We start from the raw sequence: 26,702 nt of genomic DNA, 5'->3' as shown, positions 1-26,702 counted from the left end.
GACCAAAAAAAAAGCCATCCTTTATATTCAGATTTTAACATGACACAGAAATTACAGTACCCCAATCAGAACCCTCTGACCCACCTAGTGAGATTGATGCTCCCAATCTGAACTCAGTAAAATGTCCAAATCATGGAAAAATTTTGGACAAAGTATAGTATAGTTGATATCTAACAGAAGAGAGAGTCTTCCTTTGTTCAAAATTACCTAATACGCCTACTCAAGTATTTTCACAACTCATTTCATAAGAAACAAAAATTGCCTTTCAAAGTGATAGGTCTTGGGAGTTCCTGTCGTGGCGCAGTGGTTAACGAATCCGACTAGGAACCATGAGGTTGCGGGTTCGATCCCTGCCCTTGCTCAGTGGGTTAAGGATCTGGTGTTGCCGTGACCTGTGGTGTAGGTCGCAGACGCGGCTCAGATCCTGCGTTGCTGTGGCTCTGGCGTAGGCTGGAGGCTACAGCTCCAATTCGACCCCTAGCCTGGGAACCTCCATATGCCGCAGGAGCGGCCCAAGAAATGGCAAAAAGACCAAAAAAAAAAAAAAAGTGATAGGTCTTTCAGACTCAGATATTGAAGTTTGTGGGAAAGTTCACTGGAGGGAAGACTTTGGAATTTATAATAAATGACTGAACATCCACTTTGTGCCAGGTGCTTCACTATTCTTATTTCTAATTCTCACAATCCATGAGATAGATATGTGTTCTGGAAGACTTTTGACCACTTAAATTCTCCTTCGTAAAACTAAAGCCCCCTTAATATTCAACATACACTTAAGACCATATTTTTCAGTATCCAAGGAAAAGTAGAAATTATATATTATGACTATTAGCTATTATTCTTAGGTACATCTTTGTCAAAAAAAATTTTTTTTACTGTTGTAACAAACAGAATATTGATGTATTTAATATTCCAGTGGGAAGTCTCTATTCAAAAGTTGTGACAGAGAAAGCTATAGCTGGAGGCCACCAGAGTAAGAGGCAAATAATTTGAGGCATCTTAAATAGATCTTACCAAAAAGAGCAACCTGAGGAGATAACAGAACGTAAATGGAGAGTCTGAATAAATTTGAATCACAAGGCACTGGAGGCTAGTTTGAAAGTCATAAATGACCACTTATAACAGAGAATAAGTAGATGAGGAATTTCCAGCAATGTGGAATGGCAGTCTCATTTCACCAAAGAACCTTTAAGCAACTATGAGGAGAAGAGTTGTTTTTAATTATATGTCATGGCCAATGGAAACTCAGTGGCCATACTAAACATTCAAATAAAATGTTCTCACCCTAATCCTTAACCACGTCTCCCAACCTCACTCTCAAGAGTACACTTGCCGGGTGAACCATTTTAAACTAAAACCCCCATGTTCCAGGAGCTCCCTTAGATCACAACCCAGACAAACTGGTGTGGTTGTGTTACTAGGTTAACATTATCACTCCTTAAACTTCAAGAGGCCCGGGGGCTACGTGCTCAAGGTCATTAAGTCGTCAACATCTTCCATTTGGTAGGGGGTTTCACATCTGTACAACAACTCAGGAAATGTGCATGAGATTCTTGTATCTAGGTACTTCAGAGAGGAACTAAATCAGAGGAAATGGGTGAAGGGTCTGCCCGGGAAGACCCCATAGGGTCCTGCTCCATTTTGGTTGGTTACCTGATAGAGTACCTGAGTCAGCCGGGAAAAAACTAATCATGTTCCTTTTTAAGTTTCTTTTCTTCAGTTTGGATAAGACTGGAGAAAAGAAAATCTTTTCTCTGAAACATTGAAAATGTTAGGCATTGTTATCATCACCACCATCATAGGAACATGTATATATGACAGAGTCTATTCTATATGTATATATAGACTATATATCTGTGTGTATATATTCTATATGTATATATGGCTAAAGAGTCTATTCTTATTTCAAAAACTAACCAGTAATATCATAGAACCTATGAAGTATATTTGTAGGGACAGCTTTAAGGAAAAATAAAATTACTTTATGAGACAATTCTATGAATTCTTTCGAAGTACCAACTGCATAAAGGATTATTCTTTACATTTCAAATTTAATAGTCACTTGGAATTAGTATTTATATATCATGTGAGATAATGAAATAATTTTTCCATATGAGTATCCATTTATTGAGTAATGTATTCTTTCCCTATTGATATTTTGCTTACGTCATTTAATGACTTTTCATTAACAGTTCTGTTAATGAACTGTTACATTCTATGACCAACATCATTCTAAATAATTACTGTTATCTTCTGAGCTTTCCCCGTTCTTCAAAATTTTTTATGTCTGTTTTTTTTACATCCAAAATCTGCCTTAGAATTAACTTATTTTACACAAAACACCTTTCAGTATTTTTATTGAAATTTGGAGGATAACTGAAACCTTTATGAAACAAAAATGGCATATCTCTTTAACATATTTAAGAAAAGTTTTATTACCTTCTCTACAAAATCTCCACACAACTTTAATTAATTTAAATCTAGGGTATCTTATAATAAATAATTTAGGCGTTCCCGTTGTGGCTCAGTAGTTAACGAATTCAACAAGGAACCATGAGATTGCAGGTTCTATCCCGGGACTCTCTCAGTGGTTTAAGGATCCAGCGTTGTCGTAAGCTGTGGTGTAGGTCGAAGATGCAACTTGGATCCCGTGTTGCTGTGGCTTTGGCGTAGGCCAGCATCTGTATCTCTGATTAGACTCCTAGCCTGGGAACCTCCATGTGCCATGGGTGTGGCTCTAGAAAAATGCTAAAAGACAAAAAAAATTAAAAAATTAAAAAATAATTTAAATAATATATGTCACCTCATGAATCTTTCATTTTTATTTTAATTTTTATATATTTATTATTGAAATATAATTGATTTATAATATTATGTTAGTTTTAGGTATACAGCATAGTGATTCAGTATTTTTCCAGACTATTTTCCAATATACATTATCACAAGATAATGGGTATAATTCCCTGTGCTACACACTATATCCTGTTACTTATATATTTTAAATATAGCTGTTTGTATTTGCTAACCTCATAGCCCTAATTTGTCCCTCTCCCATCCCTTTCCTATTCAGTAACCACGAGTCTGGTCATATATCTGTGAGTATGTTTCCATATTGTATATACATTCACTTGCATTTTTTTAGATGCCATATATAAGTGATATCATATAGTGTTTGTCTTTTCTGACTTATTTCACTAAGCATAATATTTTAGAGGATATTAGTACATCCATGTTGCAACAACTGACAGTATTTCATTCTTTTTCATAGTTAAGTAATATCCCATTGTATGTGAGTGTACCACATCTTTTCTCCATTTTTTAAGCTTTACTGAAGTACAGTTGATTTACAATGTTGTGATAATTTCTGCGTACAAAAATGATTCAGTTATATATGTACATATATCCATTTGCTTTCAAATTCTTTTCTCAGGCAGATTATCACAGACTATTGATAGAGTGCCCTGTGGTATACAGCAGGTCCCCATTGGTAAATGAGTACACTTAACCCCAAATCCATCCCTCCCTGCACCTGTCCCCTTTGGTAACTATAAGTTTTTCAAAGTCTCCGTCTGTTTCTGTTCTACAAATAAGTTCATCTGTATCCTTTGTTAAGATTCCACATATAAGTGATATCATATGGTGTTTGTCTTTCACTGCCTAACTTCACTTAGTATGATTATCTTTAGGTCCATCCACATTGCTGTAAATGGCATTATTTAATTCTTTTTCACAGCTAAGTATTATTCCACGGTATATATGTACCACATCTTCTTTATCCAACCCTCTGTTGATGGACATTTAGGTCGATTCCATGTCTTAGCTACTGTAAATACTGCTGTAATGAACACTGCGGCACATGTATCATTTTGAATTATGATTTTCTCTGAATAGATGCCCAAGAGTGGGATTCCTGGATCATACGGTAGTTTATTTTTAGTTTTTTGAGGAACCTCCATACTGTTTTTCATAGTGGTTGGACTAATTTACATTCCTGCCAACAAACCAGTATAAGAGAGTTCCCTTTTCTCCATACCCTCTCCAGCATTTACTGTTTGTACCCTTTTGATGATGGCCATTCTGGCTGGTGTAAGATGGTACCTCATTGTAGTTTTGATTTGCATTTCTCTAATAATTAGTGATGTTGAGCATCTTTTCATGCATTTTTTGGCCATCAGTATGTCTTCTCTGGAGAAATGTCTATTTAGATTTTCTTTCCATGTTTTGATTAGGTTGTTTGTGTTTCTTTTTTTTTATTTTTATATTGAGCTGCAGGAAGTGTTTGTATATTCTGGAGACTAATCCCTTATCAGTTGCTCATTTGCAAAGCTTTTCTTTGGGCTGCTTTTTTGTTTTGTTCTGTTAATGGTTCCTTTGCTCTTTAAAAGCTTTAAAGTTTAATTAGATTGCATTTTTTTTTTTATTGTCCTTATTCTAGGAGGTGGATCAAACAAGATATTGCTGGAATTTATGTCAAAGAGCATTCTCCCTATGCTTTCCTCTAAGAGTTTCATATTTAGGTCTATAATCCATTTTGAGTTTATTTTTTGTGTGTGGTCTTAGAAAATGTTCTAATTTCATTCTTTTGCATGTAGCTGTACAGTTTTCCCAGCACCACTTATTGAAGAGACTTTCTTCCACTGTATATTCTTGCCTCCTTTGTTGTATATTAGTTGACCATAAGTGTGTGGATTTAATTCTGAGCATTCTATCCTGTTCCACTGATCTATATTTCTGCTTTTTTGCCAGTCTCTTCCTGTTTTGATGACTAGCTTTGTGGTATAGTCTGAAGTCAGGGAGTATGATTCCGTCAGCTCCATTTTTCTTTCTTAGGATTGCTTTGGCTATTCAGGGTCTTATGTGTTTCCATACAATTTAAAATTTTTTTATTCTAGTTTGGTGAAGAATACCATTGGTAATTGGATAGGTATTGCATTGAATTTGTAGATTGCCTTGGGTAGCATAGTCATTTTGACAATATTGATTCTTCCAATCCAAGAGCATGGTATATCTTTCCATCTGTTTGTGTCATCTTTGATTTCTTTCATCAGTGTCTTATAGTTTTCAGAGTATACATCTTTTATCTCTTTAGGTAGGTTTATTCATAAGTATTTTAATCTTTTTGATGCAATGGTAAATGTATACCACATCTTCTTAATTACATCATCTACCGAAAGGCATTCAGGTTACTTCCATGTGTTGGCTATTGTAAATAGTACTGCTACATTACATTTCCAATTCGTGTTTTCACAGAGGCAGCACCAATTTACATTTCCACCAACAGTGGGGTTCTCTTTTCTCTGCATCTTCTCTAACATTTGGTATTTGTAAACTTTTTTAAAACAAAGTTTATTGTATTTATTAATGATACAAAGCATGTTTCTGTTATTAAGAATTCCAGATAATATTTTAAAGATAATATGAAAAGGATAAGTATAGGTTCATGTTCATATGTTTGGTAGAATTCCCCAGAGTCATGTGACTGAATATGCTTTCTTTGGAACACAGTGATTTTTCTTCATATATATATAAAGAATATATATATGTATACTCTTTCAGATTTTCCATTATAGGTTATTACTTGTAGACTTTTTGATGATAGCCATTCTGACCAGTGTGAGGTGACAAGCTCTTTGTCATTTTGATTTGCATTTTTCTAACAACTAGCAACGTTAAGCATCTTTTAATATGCATGTTAGCTATCTGTATGTCTTCTTTGGAGAAATGTGTATTTAGATCTTCTGCTCAATTTTGCTTAAGTTGTTTGGATTTTTATATTAATTTGTATGAATTGTTTGTATATTTTGGATATTAACCTCGTCAGTCACATTGTTGCAAATATTCTGTATGTTGTCTTCATTTTATTTATTTTTTCCTTTTTTGTACAAAGCTCTTAAGTATGATTAGGTTCCATTTGTTTATTTTTGCTTTTATTTCTTTTGCCTTGGGAGAGTGATCTAAGAAAATATTGCTGCAATTTACATTAAAGAATATTTCATCAATGTTCTCTTCTAGGAATTTTATAATGTCATGTCTTACATTTAGGTCTTCAAACCATTTGGAGTTTATTTTTGTGTATAGCATAAGAATGTGTTCTAACTTCATTGATTTACATGTGCCATCCAACTTTCCCACCAACACTTGCTGAAGAAATTGTCTGCATTATGTTGAATCAACCCTGTGACCCTGAAATAAATCCAACTTGATCATGGTGCATAATCCTTTTTATGTATGGTTGGATTTACTTTGCAAATAATTAGTGGAGGATTTTTACATCTATTTCATTACAGATATTGGGCTGTAATCTGTTCTTCTGTAGTACTGTTGTCTAATTTTGATATCAGGGTAATGCTGGCCTCATAGAATGAATTTGAGTGTTTCCTCTCCAATTTTTAAAAACAGTTTGATGGAGTTCCCATTGTGGCTCAGCAGTAAGCAAACCCGGCTAGCATCCATGAGTACACGGGTTCGATCTGTGGCCTTGCTCAGTGGGTTAAGGATCTGGTATTGCCCTGAGATGTGGTGTAGGTTGCAGAAGTGGCTCTGATCCAGTATTGCTGTGGCTGTGGCATAGGCTGGTGGCTTCAACTCCGATTGGACCTCTAGCCTGGGAAACTCCATATGACGCAGGTGCAGCCCTAAAAAGACAAAACAAACAAACAAAAAAAAATAGTTTGAGAAAGACAGGTGTTAAGTTCTTCTTTATATGTTTGGTAGAATTCCCCAGTGAAGCTATGAGGTATTAGACTTGTTTGCAGGGAGGTTTTTTTCACACATACTATTTTACTTCTAGTGGTTGGTCTGTTTAAATTATCTGATTTTTTTGACTCAGTCTTCTCAGGCTGCATATTTCTAGAAATTTGTCCACTTCTTCTAAGTTGTGGAACTGGTTGGCATATAACTGTTCATAGTATTCTCTTATGATTTTTTTAATATTTCTATGATAGCCATTGTGATTCTTCCTTTTGTTTCTTATTTTGTCCCTTTTTGCACTCTTTTCTTCTCAGTGAGCCTGGCTAAAGATTTGTCAATTTTGCATATCTTTTCAAAAAACGGTGCTTTATTTCATTAATCTTTTCTATTGTTTGTTCACCTCTATTTTATTCATTTCCTCTTTGATCTTCATTATTTCCTTGCTTCTACTGACTTTGAGCTTTGTCTGTTCTTACTTTCCTAATTCTTTTAGATATTAGGTTTCTTGAGGAAGGCCTCTTTCACTATTAGTGTCCCTCTTAGAACTTCTTTTGCTGCATCCCATTGATTTTGCAAAGTTGTGTTTTCAATTTCATTTGTCTTGAGGTATTTTTTCATTTCTTCTTTGATTTAATTGAGTTTTTTGTGGGTTTTTTTGTTTGTTTGTTTGTTTGTTTGTTTTTTAGTAATATGTTGCTTAGTCTCCATGTTTGTTCTTTTCTCATTTTTCTTTCCATAGTTGATTTCTACTTTCATATCATTGTGGTCAGAAAAGATGTTCAGTATAATTTCTATCCCCTTAAATTTGTTAAGGTTTGTTATGTGACCTAGTATGTGATCTATATTTTAATATTTTTTATTATTTGCTGCTGGCTTTAGGTATGCATTGGGTTTTGTATATTAATCCTAAAATCAGCAACTCTGATGAATTTTCTTGTTGAATTTAATATTTGATAGATTCTCTTAACTTTTCTATGTAAACAATATCTTCCACATATACCAAGAGATTTATTTCCATTGTTCTAATTATTTACATTTTATAAATTTTTATTTTCTTTATGTGTTGCCTAGGATCTCCAAAAATGAATGGAAACAGCAATAGCAGGTACTGTAGTTTCATTTATGATTTATAGAAAATTATTCTATCATTTCATTGTCAATCATGCATTTTGCTGTAGGTTTTGGTACATACTCTTGATAAAGTTTATCACATTAAGACATTTACCTTTTATTTCTAGTATACTATGAAAATCTATTGTGGCATAATCTGTTTTTAAGCATAAATGGGTATTAAGTTTGTTGAATCCTTCTATGAAGATTACTATATTACAAGACACTTTGTTAAACCTGTCTCCATTACTTAGATACATCTGACTTAGTCTTAAGATCCATATATATATATATGTGTATTTTTGCTCAGTTTTGTCAGCTAATTTTTTTTAAGGATTTTTCATCCATCTTCATGATATTTCCTATATATTTTTTATTTTTAATTTCTTTATCTGGTTTTAGTATCAAGACTATGTTATCTTGACAAAATGATTCCAAGAATATTTCCTTGTTTTAATCTCTTGAAGGGTGTGTATAAGATGATAAATGTCTGTTGAGTCATTGGTAAAATTCTTCTTTAAAAGAATTTTATGATTAGTGATTCCCCCCCCCGGTAGATTTTTTTCTTGGTTAGAGTTATATATAACTACTGATTAAATTTATTTAATGATTATAGAATGACTTCAATATTTTATTTCCTCTTAAGTCACTTCAATATGCATTATATGGCTAGACAATACATATTTTGTAAAAATTTTCAAATATTATATAAAATTGTTGTTTTCCCCTTTTTTCTTTTTCATTGGTATATATGTATTGAATCCTTACTCATAACTTTCTAAAATATACTTTATTGTTTTCATACTGTGCATATTAAAAATAATAAAAACATCCTGACCTCCCAACTCTAAAAATATAAGTATGCAACTCTAAAAAACAAAAATGAGGAGTTCGCATTATGGCGCAGCAGAAACAAATCTGACTAGGAACCATGAGGTTGCAGGTTTGATCCCTGGCCTCTCTCAGTGGGTAAAGCATCCAGCGTTGCCATGAGCTGTGGTGTAAGTCGCATACGTGGCTTGGATCTTACATTCCTATGGCTGTGGCATAGGCTGGCAGCTGTAGCTCTGATTCAAGCCCTAGCCTGGGAATCTCTATATGCTGTGGGAGCGGCTCTAAAAAAAAAAGTTTCTTATATCCCAAAAATAGCATCATCACAAGGAAGAAATTATTTTAACTATCCTATTTTTGGTAATCAATTTTACACTGTAATATACAGAAAGAAGAGCACATAAATTGTCTTCATGGCTCAGTGAACTCTCAAAATGAACACATGCATATAATTAGTACCCAGATTAAGATAAAAACTAATACTAGCACCCCAGAAGAACCCCCACTTGCTCCTCCTATTACTAAACTCCCGAAAGGAAAACACTACATTACGATACTGACTTCTAACACCATAGGTTATTTTGTCTGTTTTTGACACAATATTCATAACACTATACACATTCATCTTTATCTAGCTTCTTTTCACTCAACATTATGTTTGTAAGATTTAACTCTATCATTGTGGATAGGAATGGCTTATTTTTAATTGTATGAATACTAAAGGGATTCAGAATAGACCACTGTGAAGAGTTTCTTTTTTCTTTACTCCCCTTATCTGCCTAAAAGCGAGCCTCCTAAAAGAATTCACCTATTATAAATCCCTTCCTTGAGTCTCACAACCAGGGAAGATTGACTCCTGTCACCAAAAACAAGCAGGGATAATAAATCATCTGAAGAGACATTGTCATAAAACTATTGTATCTCCTATCTACCTCTTAAAGGCTCATTTATCTTTCTGAAAAGCCTTTTGCTTTCTCTTAAGTGCCCATTCTCCCCCTACTGCCCCTATTAGGATAATATTTATGGCCCAAATTCTAACCACCTCTTTGTGTCCCATTTTTCTGTGAACTCCAATTTACGTATGTGAATAAAAATTTATCTTTTCTATTGCGCATCTATCTTCTGTGAATTTAATTTACAGGCCCCCAATTTTTGAACCTAAAAGTGTAGAAGAAAAGTATTCCTCCTCAGCAATACTACTTCCCCATTCTATTTTAATGAATAAAGCTTCTCTGAATGTTATTTTGTGTGTTTTCTCATGCTTATATGTATACACTCCTGTTGATCATGTCTCAGAAATGAAATTTCTGGATCACAAACTATACATATGCTCAGGGTCAGTAAATTATGCCACATCATTTTGTTTTGTTTTGTTTTTTGTTTTTTTTAACTTACATATCCCCGTTGATATAGAGTACATTTTTATATTCTAATGGGCTATTTGGATGTTATCTTTGGGGAAAAAAACCCAAGCCTCTTACCCATTTTATTACTGGTTCATCTATTTTTAAAAAAAAAAAAAGGTATGATTTTGTAGGACACTTTTTTATATCCTGGAAATTAACAATTTTTTGCTTATTTATTTTGTAAAATATTTTCTCCCCTCCAATGTCTTGCCTTTTTAATCTCTTAATAAAGTCTTTAGATAAACAGAATATCTTATATTCTTCTGATAAACAGAATATCCTATATTCTTAGTTCAATGTCTCCTTGTCACTACTTGCCAGTATATGTAAAAGTATATTTGCTATCTTTTATCTAGCATTTTGTATCAGAAATATTTTTCAATAATTTGATCTGCCATATTATCAGAAACATATGCCATTTGCTTCTTTTTTAAGAACATAAAAATCAATTTTTTCTGAAGAAGAAATATCAATACCTAGGTCACCTGCTATCCCTTTTCTTATTTGTCAAGGTTAAAACATTATAATTATTTTTAAGCAAATAGATCTCATATAAGTAAGTTCTAGACTTAGTTCTATCACAACTAGAGAGAAGGTACTGGATCAAATTCTTTTGTTTTCACAAAGGTCCTCTTTTCTCTCTTGTCTCTAAGGCTCTTCTCACTTGCTTAGTCTTAGCATTGCCAAGGCAACAAACTGCATGAGCTTCACTCAGCAACCACTCTTGCAAGATACATAGTTGCTAGTCTTCTACCTGTGTCAAGGGACTCAGCTGCCTGCCCTGGGAATTCCCTGTTGCTGATGCAGAAGGCAACGTGGGAAGACAGGGGAATTGACATCCATGTGGCAAAACTTCCACCAATGAGAGGTTGGAGCCAGTGGAAAACGTTGTGTCTTCTCCTATCCCTGGAAAAACTTTTTTTGAGAAATACTTGTTCATATTTTCTCTCAAAATATGGTCCTGCAAAGTCAAGCAATCGGTTTAACTTGGTACAAACAGATGGCTAGGCTAGCTGGGTAACACATTGCCTTCTTCCATGACCTTTTCCCACATCCTGTTTCCCTGGGATTGAACTCCCCAATAAATTAGTATCACATAAACATTTTCCTCAGGCTCTGCCTTCCAGGGAAGTTAGAAAGATATTTAGGCACTCTACAAATCAGATACTTATGTACAACAAGAGAGCACCACTGAACTAAAAGTGCTGTCAGTTTCCTTTTCCTCCTGAAATTCAGTGACACTTTGGGAAAAAATAAATTAATTAATTTAAAAAAAAAAAACCTTGTAATTTTACCCTTGGTTGTGGTAGGCCTAGCAGGCACTGAAAAAGGACTGAAAGGAAAAACATTGAAAAAGGAAAGTCACCTTTACAGGTTGGGGAGAATAGTGTGATGAAGAACTGCAAATTGGAAAATGTTTGTAAACAATTTGTTTCTTTAATTACTTACAATTCTCAAACATAGTCCATCTAGTATCAGCTGTTTGGACACATCAACAATAGGAACAAAATAGGGTTGTTTTGATTTATGAGTACTGGATACTCCAAAGGAACTTTTTATTGCTAGCTTTATTTTTTAAAGAAGCACCTACATTTTAAGATTACCCTAGCTACGTTCCCAACCCTCCTTATCTTTTTGACCCCAAATTATGGCTGTCTGTCAGCATAAGTGGGAAAAATCACAAGCAGGAATATTATACTACAGATTTCTTTCTTAAATTAGACATGAGTTTAACTGGTTTACCATCTTGACACAGAGATAAATAATTTCATTAGTAATGTGATTATCTATCTCTACAAACTCAGTGTGGTTTCTGGGACAGCCAGAATGACTATTTAGGGCTACCCATCATAGCCCACATCTACTGGATCACATTTGGGGCGTGGGGTTTAAAAATGCGTATTTAACAATATTTGTAAGTAAATATATTTATTTGTTTATTTGTTTGTTTGTTTTTGGCTGTGCTCACAGCATGTGGAAGTTCCCTGGCTAGGGATTGAACCCTATACCACAACAGGGACAAATGGATCGTTAACCCTAGGCCATAAGAGATCTCCCAAAGTAAATATTTTAGCAAGAGTTCAGGATACGCCACTTCAAAACAGGGCACCTTGGCATTTTGACTATTCTAAGCTGCAGGAGTTTGAGAAAATGGCAGGTACAGAAAGGACTCGATCTTTCCTTGAAGTTCACAAAGGCCACTTCAAAGATTCCCTCCCTATACCTGGAGGAAAGGAATAGTCTTAACTCCAAGGCTGAGGGACAAAAAGAAGAACCTGAATGAACAGACCTTGCTAAGGTCTTTCCCCCAGTTTACTACACGTACCTCATACACTTTGCCCTATCATATTTCTTAACAACTGTCCACTGCTCATCAAGCCTAGCATAAAAATAACTTGGGAATAACAATTTCTTCAGTTTTCATTTACTTATGAAAGTTTCCATGTCACATAAAACTTATATTAACTAATTCATATGCCTAACTTGCCTTTGTCAACTTAATTTTCAGACCCAGCCCAAGGACCCTAAGGGAAACAAGGAAAACTCTTTATCTCCTGGACACTCCCATACTTTATAGTTCAAGGCCCTGGGTTTAGTGAAACCTTCCTTCCAGCACACAGGTTTTTGCAATCTTCCAACAGCCCGAAGTTAGAAAGACGGCTCCTCTTATCAGAGAACTATCTCCATGACTCGGATTTTTGAGTACGGTATGAAGAGGTGCTCCTTAGGTTGGGAACAATTATACTGGGTCTTCAAGAGGCTTAGAACCTTGCGCAAAAGAAACTAAGCACAGGGCATATTTGGATTCACTTCAGAGGATTTTTTTTTTTCTAAACCAAAAGCAAATCAGAATGTATTTTATTGTGAAACAGATGCACTGTGTTGGAAGAATTAGTGTTTTCTGAGAAAACAGGTCTTCTGTTAGTCGTATTAATTAATTAACTGTTTCCTTAAGATTTTTCTTTCAAAACAAACTTTTACTGTCCAGCCACATGTTTTCTATATTAAATTTAATTAAATCACAAAGATTTCTAATCATATTAAGAGAGAAACACACACACACACATACACACACACATTAAAAATGAAGCAGAAGAAAATTTCAAAGGTCATTTTTTTCCCTGATTAAAATTCATAATAAAATTATAGCAGCTATGTTTTTCATCAAGGAAGTATTTAGGCAGCTAATTTTTATATAAATATATCCCATGCTAGTTCAATAAATTAGAAAAAAAAGGAGCATAATCTTGTTAAGATGCAGTTCAGAGGGAACAGTGGGTGGATAGCCATTAACATGTGAAAGCAATGAATGAATGTATTGAATAAATAAACCCTGTAAATTACTCCCAGCTAAACAACAGAATTTAGATGTTTTTAGTGAGACCTTAAAATAGTTTAACATGCCAGGCAAATTTCCTTTTGTACATCTCACTGGTAGCACAGTTCCACAGCAGCTTGGGAATAAGGACCAAGATCACATACCTGTCAGGAACCTGTGACAAGGCCCTGTCATTATGCTTGATGATCTAAGTTTCTAAGAGACTCCTTCAGAAACACCACACAAAGGACTGTAGGTTCCTAGGGAGCATCCAAAGACAGATATGGTGGTAGATTTTTTTGTTCTTGTTTTTTTTTTCTCCCTCCTGATTTTGTTTATACTGTATTTTTCTTCAAAACCAACTCAATTTTTTTATGAACTATAAAATATTTTATTTCTGCCACTTACTTTAAAAAGAAAGCCTTTAAAACTACAACTTGCCGCTCTTTCAGTTCTGGCTTGTATTTGTCATCGGCATTAAGGACATCTCTCATTTCTCAGCTTCAAGGCTTGTCTTGAGAATCTGGCCTAACAAAGGTACTTAGATAATTTCATCTTTCACATGAAACATCAAGGCCTTATTAAGTTTAGCCTAAATGGATATAATTACAATGGAGGAGAGAAAGCAGTACTCGTACCAAAAGGAAACATCCTTAGCGATTTCCAAGTTTCACTCTTCTTCATGCTCAATTCTTTAGTGATTGCTTGTCACTCTAAAATAGAAAGAATTTGGGAGTTCCCATTGTGGCACAGTGGAAACAAACCCGACTAGTATTCATGAGGTTGCCGGGTTTGATCCCTGGCATCAATCAGTGGGTTGGGAATCCAGCAGTACCTGAACTGTGGTTTAGGTCACAGGCATGTCTTAGATCTAATGTTGCTGTGGCATGGGCCTGAGGCTACCGCTCCAATTCAACCCCTAGCCAGGAAACTCATATGAAGCAGGTGTGGCCCTAAAAGACCAAAAAAAAAAAAAAAAGAAGAAAGAAAAGAAAAGAAAATAGAAAGCATTTGTTTTTATCCCAAAATTCCAGTATCAATTTCATTTAGGAATGGTAAAAAAAAAAAAAAAAAAAAAAAAACTACAGTACAGTTATTAAAAAAAAATAATTTCATTTTGAATTCTCTGAATGTGTAAATTAAAGAAAAAAGGATTAAAAGGGAGGAGTATTTCTTACTTTTGGAAGATAGACCATGTTAATTGCTCTCAGTCATAGAATTTTTTTGGTTAGTGATCTTGATATCATAGGCAAAAGTACTTAGATAAACTGTGAAAAATGGAAAGAGATTTATCAGCAAAGACAATTTGAAAATCAGAGAGTTGCTGTTTCAAAGATATTGTTGGTAGGTAATCATAGTAGTTTGGAGTATCTTTCAGACAAACCTACCAGTAAAGGCAGATTTTGCTTTGTTTTGTTTTGTTGCCTTTATCTGCTTGAAAGAAAGATTAGCACAGCTAAGATGTGTAGTAGCTAAAACCATATAATAGCAGTTAAAATGACTGTAAATTCCATAAAATTTGTATGTTTTCTATGGGGCTTATAAAAAGGAATAGCAGGCTTAAAGTAAACAGCAATATAAGTAAACAAGATTTTGGTTATCCGAAGAGTATCATAGAATCATATATCTTACCAAATGTTTGACTGAGTTTAATACAAAAAGTTAAGAGGAATTCAAGTATGTCTAGTATGTCTTATTCTAAACATTGCTAATTTGATTTTCCTGGTTGATTATTTATTAAAGGTAAAAATCTAATTTACATGTAAGCTGAAGTGAAAGAAATAGTTTTAAGACAAAGCACAACTGTTTTGTCCTTTATTCTGATATTTCTGTCTGAAGTTATATTAGAAATGGCTGTTTGGAAGAGTTCAAGGGTGTTCTTACAATTTGCTATTAAAATAACTCATTCAAAAAAATTGACTATTTACTATGTGCCAGGACAGTGCTAGTTACTGAGGGTAACGATGTGATAAAGCAGACACAAAACCTGACTTAAGGGAGCTTACAGTTAATGGCAAAGGTAGGCATCAATTAAATAAACACATTTTTAGGACAGAACAATTCTCCCAGAATGTGTGACCGCAGTCCATGCCTGCCACCATTGTCAGTACTGAAATCATGAGAGAGGTCCCTCTCAAGGCACAGAATTATCAAGCACCCTTCAAAGTAGGAAATGATACATGGAAACCTTCCAACTTTGAATATGTCTGGTGTTTGCTTATTCCCACATGTAGATGACTATTCTACACGAAAGATGGCAGGTAGAACTGAGAATCTTTAGTTCTAAAAACTCTTATTCAGCCAAGTTCCCTGAGAAAAATGTAGATACAATATTATCTTCCTCATCTCAGAAAAAGAGGAAGATTGTTAAATATATTCCCAAGATACAGTTAGTATTATTTCTTTGCCAGAGAATGAGGTGAATAGGAGCCTGTGACAGCAATGAGGCATCTCAGGCCAGGGTAAATGTGAGACGGAAGAAAAGTGAGAAAAAGAACTGCCATCGTTTCTTCCCACTCCAGCTTGCTACCTATAGAAAAGTAGAGGAACATAGGACACTTAGGTGCAATTTTATCTGATGAGTAACACAGCAGTACAACTTAAGAAATAAAGGAATAACCACATGTAACCAAAGAAATTGAAATCAGAATCTCAAAGAGATTATTTGCGCTCCCATGTTCATGGCAGCAACGTTCACAACAGCCAAGATACAGAAACAACCTAAATGTTCATCAACAGATGAATGGATATAGAAAATACAGTATAAACATACACTGGAATATTATTCAGCCTTAAAAAAAGAAAGATATCTTGTCATTTGTGGCACCATGGATGGACCTGGAAGACATTAGGCTAAGTTAAATAAGCTAGTCACAGAAGAGCGAATATTGCCTGATTCCACTGTGAGGTCTCTAATTAACATAGTCAAACTCATAAAAACAGAGAGTAGAATCGCAGTTGTCAGAGCTGGAGAGGGGAAATGGGGAGTTGCCATATACCATGCAACTATATCACTACCTATCTCAGGTAAAGAGTTCTAGTTCTGTGAGATGAACAAATTCTAGAGATTTTTTTGTGCAGCACTGTACCTGTAGTTAAAATACTGTTTACACACTTCAAAACTTGTCACAAGGGTAGCTCTTATATTAAGCATAATAAAGAGAAAGGGAAAGATAAGTGGGATGAATGGATAAAAGAATGAATGGGGAAAAAGATTAATCAGAATCACTGGTCTCACCTCATTTCTTCCAGTCTCTCTATTGGAAAGGAGGGCTGAACATGGGGGAAGACGAGCAGACAGCCGAGTTTCTTTTTATTTTCTCTGCGAAAGCAATGTTCTGTTCCCATTGGACAACTTCCTCATTCTCGGTTTTCATCCCTTTCTGGAAGTCAAGCCATACTGCTGCATGTGTCCAGCTAACACTGAGGGCGGGAGAGCTAGCTCTATTTCTTGGGGAGAAGGGAAAAACGAAAAGGCACAACTCAGTCTTAGCCACAACAGGAATTGCTTGCATCTTTAGAAAGCATTCTAAGTACATCAAAGCAAAAATTATCCACAAGGGAATGTACGCTTAGAAAAAAAAAAAAAAAAACATTTCCAAAAGATCACCTTGGTAATAACTTAGCTCCTGTGTAAGACATTCCGGGGCCATGGAAACAGGGATAGTTGGGAAAAGAGAGGAGAAGCTGGAACTCATCAGAACTCTGCTGCCCAGGGCTTATTGGGGAGGGGGGTCTGTACAATTTTCCCAGCAGCAGAAACTGGCCTGACTAGGAAAGCCAGTGGAGTCTGCACCAGTGTCTAAAGGGTGTGGAAAGATCATTCTGGATTTACTGCTCTAAGGAGATCCAATTTAGCAGATGGATTATAGTAGTAAGTGGTAGAATGTAGTGGTGGAGATTTGGGGGATTAATCCCCTTTGGGGATTTAGATTTGACAGATAAAAAGGTGAAAAAATGATTAGACAGCAAGCAAATCTAAAATTTAATCCAGAGGAACTGTGCATACCACAGAAAGTGCTGGTTAAATGCACATAATTTGCCACTGGTTCCAAGCGGAAAATGTTAGAGTGAATCTGCTATCCTACCATTATCCCTGCTGATTGCTTTCCTCCCTCCACTGTTAAAAGGTCTAATTCTTCACAATTGTTATTTGAGAAGTCTCAATATCATTTTCATCAGCCTTATGAAACTTCATGTCCTTTGTAAGATTTGCCATTTTAATGGGCAATCAATCAATCTGCTCTCACAGTTGTATGTTGACAGATACTAAGAATAGATGGACAGGTGCTGGCTAGTGCTGGATGCTATCTAGTGTTTCCTGGAGAGAAGATGGTTAAGTTTTCAAGTGCTTGGTTTACTAAAGAATATTTCTGTGAAGAGGAATTGATCAATTACAAATGCAGCAATGTGGACAGTGCATAGTGGATGACTTAGATAGGAGTAGCATATCCTATTAAGTCAGGACCAAGGCAAGGCTCCTGCTTACAGCTGACTGTATCGAAGCAGACTATCACTGCCATAACAAATTACCACAAATTCACCAGCTTAAAACAAAACCCTCTTGCTGTCTAACAATTTCCTTAGTTCAGAAATTGGAGCCCAGTATGCCTCAACTGGGTTCTCTGTTTAGGGTCTCACAAGGCCAAAGACAAGGTGTCAGGCAGCCAGGTTTATATCTGAGGCTCTGGGGATCAGGCTTCCAGGCTCAGGATAATTTCTCTAGTTTAAGGTCAGCTGCCTCATAATCTTAATTCTATCTATAAAGCCCCCTTTTCCAGTCACATAACATAACCATAGGAATAAAATTAGGAGGTGAAAATCATAGGGACCTAAATTCTGCTTACTACTGAGATATGAAAAGACTACTCATATCACATGAACACTGATTTACCGTCAACAAATTAGGCTCTAGGATGGAAAACTGGAGGATTTTTGATGCTCACTGTAACCTACTAGTCAAATAATAAAATAAGTGAGATACAAATTCATACTTATTATATGGCTTACAGCTTAAATAATTTGTCATGCATTTTTGTTTATTTCATTTCATTTTCTTTTTTTTACTGCTGCTTAGTGTTTTTACATAACCTTTACAATAATCATTTTAGTGTATATATATTACAGTGGATTACTCAAAACTTACTTGACAATCTACTAAAATTGAATGATTATTTCAAATTTTCCATAGATATAAATAATATTAAAATAAACAACTGCCTGCTAATACATTATCTCTTATTTTTATATTCATTCCCCAACATGGGTACTCAGAGAGGAACTAATGGATAAAACGTCTGGATATCTTTGTTCTTGATGCCTGCTGTGAATGAGAGCACTAATTTCACTGCAACCTTAATAGTGCAGAATATATTTTATTACGTTTGTTCCTGAATTAAGAGGCAAGATCTGTGCATCTTGATTTATATTTCTGTGAATATTACTGAAGTTGCACACTTTGCCATTGCTCTATTTACTAAATGTCTGAGATGCCTGATCAAGCCCTTTGCTATTTACTATTGTGATTTCTCTGTCTCAGGCTCAGTACTAGCACCAGTTCCTCAGTGAAGCACTGCTACTGGTTTAATCATCCAGCTTCTCCCCACTACTCTCTCTGATCACTCTGATCAAGAAATTGTTTTCTTTCATTATACTTACCACTGTATGAAATTATCTTGGCCATTTAACAAGCAATTTTATTATCTGTGTCCCCCTCATGAAACTACAAATGTATCTCATGAGAAGACTGTATCTGTCCCATCTTCTAAACAGAAAATTGTGCCTGGCAGATCATAAACACGCAATGACTTTTTATTAACTGAATGAAACTTGAGATTTTATGTAACCCTTTTGAAAAAAATTTACCTTTAATCATAACGACCAAAATTATCTTTAAGCCCATTTCTTCATTCATGCCATATACATCTCTCCAGAAGAGTATTTCTAAGCTTTTGTTTTGTTTTTCTGCCTTTTGTTTTTTTCTTTTTTTTTGTTGTTTTTTTTTTTGTTTGTTTGTTTTTGTCTTTTCTAGGGCCGCACCCACGTCATATGGAGGTTCCCAGGCTAGGGGTCTAATCGGAGCTGTAGCTGCTGGCCTACATCAGAGCCACAGCAATGCAGGAACCAAGCTGCATGTGTAGCCTACATCACAGCTCACAGCAATGCTAGATCCTTAACCTGCTGAGCAAGGCCAGGGATCGAACCCACAACCTCATCGTTCCTAGTCGGATTTGTTAACCTCTAAGCCACAACGGTAACTCCTGTTTTTCTTAATTCTTTATTCTAGTAACTACTGGAATAGATCAGTTCTGAGGGACCTCATAAAAAGTTGAGATTGTGTTATGGTCTGAATGTTTGTGTACTGCAGGATGGGATTAGTGCTCATATAAAAGAGCATGGTACTGCCTCGCTCTTTCCCCCATGGGAGAACAGAGTGAAAATGGCACCTTCTACGAATAAGGAAGCAGGTCCTCACCAGACACGGAATCTCCCAGGGTCTTATCTTGTACTTCCCGGTCTCCAGAACGATGAGAAATAAATTTCTGTTGTTCATAAACCCATCCAATCAGTGGTATCTTGTTAAAGTGGCTCAAATAGACTAAGACAGATAGAGATTGGGGGAGAATATTTGCCATGAGTCAAAGCATTTATATTTATTTTAATATTTTGGGTGTGTGAATGGCCTATGATGACAAGTGTCATTTTTCAACTGGATGTTTCTGCATTTCTAAAAGCAGTTACTATTGATAAAAATTATATTTTATTTGGATAATAGCAATTGTTCAAAGAGGACTAGCACACAGTCTAAAAAGCATTAAAGTTCTCCAAGGACTAAAGCTGTTTTGTGAAATTTTATGTGCTTTTACCAGCAAATCATTTGCATTTTTTTCTTACAGGACTCTATTTTACTGAAGCTAAAGTACTGCATGTTTATTTGTATAAAACAAATGCATGTTTCATGGCAATGATTCAATCTCAGATTTCTATCAGTGGAAAAATATTATATGTAATCAATTTACTATGGGTTACTTACTGTGATAAAATTCTTTGGAACCATAGTTATTATGTCTCTATTATACCCTGTTATTTTTCAGAGTCAAGAAATGAGACTGTGTGACACCCAAAATATACATTTCAATGTCAGTGTGACAAATGATAAATTACAGGATGCCAATGATTTCCATCTCCCTCAATTTTTTCTCTGTATGTGCACATGCACATACACACAACCATACCCCAGTGTCCAGATATTCCTTGGCTTTGAAACAACACTTGCTGCTCCCTTAATAAAATCAAATCTAATACCACATGAAGAGGAGCAGCTAGGGTTTATAGTTCAAACTGCTGATCTGCTGAGATTACTTCATCCAACCTCAAAGGAGATGGGTTTGATTTTATTCAGAATGTACATATTTCCTTGTGTATGATGGTAGAAGTGGGATCCATTCAGGGAAGAATCTTTCCAGGGAACCCATCTAAAGATAATTAAAGCAAATTATAAGACAAAAATATCTAATTGGGTATATTTGGTTCCCTGTTATTCTGAGACCCTTAGTGGGCACATCCTCTCTAAATGTTGCAGCTACCTTCCTACATGAAAACTGTCCCCCTACAGTAAACAATGGGACTTCCAGCTTCCATTCTGCTTGACTCAGAGACAAGGCGTCCTAAACCAAGGTGAGCCAATGGAACACATGAACATGGTTTCACAGACCTTATAGAAGAGAAAAGATATTCTCTCTTGTGTTGGACATTAATAGGAGAATGTCTAAACTCAATGGCCACTGATAGCCTTCTTGCAGTCTTAAGGAGGGGAACCTACCCTAATGTGAAGGGCAGTGATCCTGAGGGTGACAAAGCAGATAAAGATAAAGCTGGATACTTTAAATCAAGTAATGTAACTTCTTATCATATCATGTTTAGAACATTCCCAACCACTGGACTTTCACTTCAATGGGAAAAAAAAAAAAAATCCTTATTTTAACCACTTTGAGTTGTAGTTTTACTTTCAACCTCAAATATGTAAATGATGTACCAACCACAATGGACAAGGAGCAATAATGGTTTTCTCATGAGCTATGCAGAGATTCAAGGCTGTCTTTCCTCACACAACTAGCCATAGTGCAAGCAATAATATCCACAATGACCCTGACATAGAATCAATCCTGAAAAAATAAAGACATATTAAGGTTTTGTAGAGTGTAATTGGACTCTTTTTTAAGCCACAGGTTCAGTAACTTAACTTTTAAAGAAGGTAGGAGTTTCCGCTGTGGCTCAGTGGTAAAAAAACCAACTAATAACCATGAGAATTCAAGTCTGACCCCTGGCCTGGCTCAGTGGGTTAAGGATCTGGAGTTGCCGTAAGCTGTGGTGTAGGTCACAGACAAAGCTGAGATGCTGCATTGCTGTGGCTGTAGTGTAGGCCGGCAGCTGCAGTTCCAATTCAACACCTAGCCTGGGAACTTCCATATGCCATAGGTGAGGCCCTAAAAAGCAAAAAATGAAAGAAAGAGAGAGAGAGAGAGAAAAGGAAGGAAGGAAGGAAGCAAAGAAAGAAAGAAAAAGAAAGAGAGAGAGAGAGAGAGAAAGAAAGAAAGGAAAAGAAAAAGAAAGAAAGAAAGAAAGAAAGAAAGAAAGAAAGAAAGGAAGGAAGGAAGGAAGGAAGGAAGGAAGGAAGGAAGGAAGGAAGGAAGGAAAGAATGGTAAGGAAAAGAAAGGAAAAGAAAAGAAAAGAAAAAGAAAAAAGTCTAATCGGTATTGAAAGGAAATAATGCTCAATACACTAAGCAAATGTTTAGCTCTGGTGATGCCAAAGGGTTAGAGCAAAAAAGCAAAAAAGCCACCTTCCTTCCTCCAGGGTCAGGCTACTGAATGATTCAATTGCTCCAAGCTAAAATTTCACAGGGAAAGCAAGAGAAAGATCTTTAATCATGTGCCTGTGTGTATTTTATTTTAATGTCAATCAAACAAAAAGGACAACATTGCACAGATGGGGAGAGAGGATGGGAAACAGGAAGCCAAACTGTCTCTAATGTTCAAATGTTGTTCTTTCTCTTACTTAAGGAAGCATCGATGTTGAGATGGAAATATTCAACTCAGAAACACAGTGACCCTTTACAAGTAGCTGGAATGAGCACAAAGAAAAAAGATTCTAAAACACTATTTTTGGCATCAAGTACAGAAAAAGAGTTTAGCTAAAGTTCAAATTCATAACCTAACTTAGTAAATCCCTTAAGAAGATACAGCATGATGAATATGCACCCTAAACTACAAACAATTTTAAATGCTCAAACCATTTTGTAGTTTTACTCGTAGGAATGTTGGTTGCACCTGAAATCAAGCTAAATAACCAGCTTCTAACTGAGAAAAGATTTTCAACACAATTCAATTGTATAGGTCTTAGAGGTCTAAGCAAATGACTTTAATATTCTGCTTTCTGGGCTATCTAATAGAGTCTTATTAAATGGGGGTTTTATTGAAAAAAAGAAAGCCTACCAAATAAAATTCTAAATACAAATTTGAAATATTGCTTAAGTAAAACTGAAATTAATATATTGTAAATCAACTGTACTCCAATAAAACGTTTTAAAATGACAATAGAATATTGCTTAAAATGTATCCTTTCAGTTTAGATCAGACATACTCCTTTTCCTTCTTTTGAAGAGGCTTTATGCATATATGCCATCCAGGATAGGTGAGAGAAAGCAAGGAGAGCAATACTGGTGTCCAGATCTGCGGAATGGGGTTCATCAAGGCTGAATAAATTTATAATTTACTTAACCCAAATCCCTAAACTCCATGGCCACATCTTCACTTTTCTCCTGCTCTCAATGTTTCTTTTTTCAACCACACATGATAAGGAAAACAGTGTCTACAACTAGTTTTAGAGAATACAAGAAATATTAAATATTTATCAGATAATAAGCAGAAAATAAAATAATAAAACAACGCAAACATACTGACAAAAATTTGAAGGTGATGACAACATCTGAAAAGAATACCTGTATAAATTGTCAGCTCCTGGCAGAACCACAGTGAAAGAGAGAAGGAAATAAAATGCTACTGTTCTGAAATGTCATTGGTTTCTCCTTAATCCTCAAGATTTAGTTAAAATGAGCTAAAATCCTCAGTGATACCTCCCATTTGCAATTTCAAATGTCTGATCTGATCTTAGTTCATGCAATTATAAGCCTTTGTCTATCTACTATTACAAAGTTTCCTAATTGGTCTAGCTGCCTCCACTCTACCATTTTCCAAGTCCATCTCTATAATATTCAGACGATCTATCTAAAAATGCATATTACTCAGCTTCTTTAAAGACTTCAATGACTTTCACTGGCAAGGCTTTTAGAATGCAATATCACACTGTTTATTAGTCTTCCCTTACCTAACATCTTCAGCTTTATTTCTAACTACTCCTTGGTCATTCTATAATGTGGAATTTCAGAAGTCCAAATGATCTGCAAGCTCCCACTCATTTGATCATATTTTATGCCTCTTAACATTGCTGGCCATGCCTACCCAACACTTGGCCCTAATTTCTCCTGGAAAATTCTTTTGGATCCTCCTATAGATTCTTTAAAATTCATACATGTGTCATAATTTCTCTGACATCCTCTTTAGCAAATCCTGGAAGATAAGATTTAAGTCCTCCTCAGACAGAAAATGAAACAACTAACATCTACGGCCTTTATAACCCAAAGAACATACTAAATATACTAAATACTAGATCACACATAGCATTTACATGTTAAACCTGTAAAGTCTTAAATTTCAATGTGAAAAAACACATCACAATAGGCTGTCACTAGAGCTAATTAGTCCACTAAGATGGTTGAAACAAAACTCTAGCTATTAAATTTTTTATGTTGTTTACAATATCTTATACAATTTACCACCACATAAAGATGTGTGAATCATTACACCTGCATTGTATAAAGTGATACAACAATCAATTATTGAGATCAGAATAAAAGAACATTAAATTTTTGAAAGAATATTCAAGATCATCACCTAAAATTCTTTCTTTAACTGAGGTGAAATGAACTCTCTAAGATTATATTGGCAGTTAAAAGGAAAGTCAACAATAGAATTCTCATTTTCTGAACCCTACTCTGCCTCCCTCAACTGGGATCTGGTATATACCCGATCATCTCTCCTTCCTCCAAAGGCCATCTTGGACCTCATTGTCCAGTTCCTTATTTCTACTCCCTTCTTAGCTTTCTCTCCATGAGAAATGTCCAACTTCAAAGCGAATGCACTGGTATTTACTAGGACCGTTTTGGCCTATAGAATAATATATGAAAAATTTCTCAGGTACACTCTATGTTTATTTTTAATGAAGGATTAACTGTCTTCACAGGATTTTCTAAACTTCACAGTCATCTTAAAATCAAGACTCATTTGTTACATGTTACAACCAAAGAACTATCATCAAACATAAGAGGGTTAAAAGTGAAATTCTTCTATTTCTGGGACTGTGCGGTAGAACATGTGTGGGTATTCAACTTACTCTTTGAGTGGGAAACATATTTTACAATTCAAACTTTTAAAAGTATAAAGTAAAATCTCTCTTCTAACCTCCAGTCTACTTGGCTCTCATCCTCACATGCCACAGTATATTCAGGTTTGAACTAAGGCTATTCCTCAGGCCTCGTATGCATATATATGCATGCACACACACACACACACACACACACACACATACACATTTTGTTTCCATTACCAAAGTTGTGATGTACTATAATATCGTTTTTCACTTGCCTGTTTTTGCTTAATATGTCTTGGTGGCATTTTCATAATAGTACATAAAGAGTTGTTTTATTCTTTGTTTTACTACTGCATAGTATTCCACTATATGGCTACATAAGAATCTATGGTTATCTGAGTCTGTCCACAACTGGTGGACAATTATTTATTTGAAATATGTTATTATTCAATGAATAAACGTGTATAACTTCAACTCACATATGCCTGTGTTTCTCACATATGCCTATAAGTTCGAGAAGTTGAAAAGCTAGGTGAAAGGATCTGGGCACGAGCAATTTAGATAAATACCTCAAATTTCCCTCTGTGGGAGTTGCACAATCTTATATTACCACAGCGATGAGTGAAAAGGGTTGGTTCGTCATATAGGACTTCATAGTGTGTTATCAATCTGTTGTGATTTTGCCTATCTTATTAAATGAACAAATGTTATCTTTGCTTATTTGCCTTTTTTATTAGAAGTGAGGTTGAATTTTTTCAGATTTTAAAGCAACATTTATTTCTTTTTTTCTGTGAACTATCAATGTATATCTCCTTTGCAGAATTCCCATCGTGGTGCAGCAGAAACAAATCCAACTAGGAACCATGAGGTTGCAGGTTCGATCCCTGGCCTTGCCCAGTGGGTCAAGGATCCAGCATTGCCCTGAGCTGTGGTGTAGTTCGCAGACATGGCTTGGATCTGGCGTGGCTGTGGCGTAGGCCGATAGCTGTAGCTCTGATTAGACCCCTAGCCTGGGAACCTCCACATGCTGTGGGTATGGCTCTAAAAAGCAAAACAATAAAAATAAAAAAATGTATATTTTTTGCTCATTTTACCATTGGGTCGTTGATTTTTTTTTCTTATCTTTATTTCTGTGGGGTTTTTTCTGGCAGTCTAACTTAAAATAATTTATTATTTTTGTTAGTTGCATTCTGAATTTGCAATTTTGCCGTAAAAATTTTTATTTGTATATGATAGAATTTATCAATATTTTCTGCCTTCTAAATTTTATATTTTAGAGAAGCTTTCCTATAAAAAGTAAAACATACTTATTTACTCCATGGTTTCTTCTGGTATTTATATGGTATAATAATTTATTTTATTTTTTGTCTTTTTAGGGCCACAGCAAGGGCAAATAGAGGTTCCCAGGCTAGGGGTCTAATCAGATCTGTAGTCGCCAGCCTATGCCAGAGCCACAGCAATGCCAGATCCGAGCTGAATGTGCAACCTACATCACAGCTCATGGCAATGCTGGATCCTTAACCTACTGAGCGAGGCCAGGGATCGAACCTGCAACCTCATGGTTCCTAGTCAGATTCATTTCCGCTGAGCCAGGACGAGAACTCCTGGTATAATATTTTAATGTAAATATTTGATTCATTTATTCTGACATGAGGTATGCAGCCAATTTAATTTTTTTTTCCCCATGGCCACTGATTCAACCCAAAACCACTACTTTTCCAGCTTCTGTGACTATTGTTGTGGGGGACAAAAAATGAAAATAGATATTATTTCCAATACTTGTCATTCCATGGGATAATGTTAGTTGCCAAGATTTGTCTTTTCAAGCTACCTCATGCTAGGAAATCATCAACTGAAG

General features: G+C 35.4%; 1 long non-coding RNA gene across 2 annotated transcripts in view; it reads right to left on the bottom strand.

Annotated features, from left to right (window-relative positions):
- Positions 1-26,702, bottom strand: part of LOC125126195 (uncharacterized) — a 233,060-nt gene that overhangs the window by 14,006 nt on the left and 192,352 nt on the right. Inside the window, exon 3 of one of the 2 annotated variants that reach the window (XR_007134550.1) lies at positions 16,595-16,806. The exons of the other annotated variant lie outside the window; for it this stretch is intronic. This is a non-coding gene — a long non-coding RNA (uncharacterized LOC125126195). The remainder of the gene's footprint in view (positions 1-16,594; positions 16,807-26,702) is intronic. 2 annotated transcript variants of the gene reach the window in all.

The sequence above is a fragment of the Phacochoerus africanus genome, chromosome 4 (assembly GCF_016906955.1).
Source record: "Phacochoerus africanus isolate WHEZ1 chromosome 4, ROS_Pafr_v1, whole genome shotgun sequence".
NCBI lineage: Eukaryota > Metazoa > Chordata > Mammalia > Artiodactyla > Suidae > Phacochoerus > Phacochoerus africanus.
The sequence above is the reverse complement of the archived record's forward strand: the minus strand, read 5'-3'. Positions and strand labels throughout refer to the sequence as shown.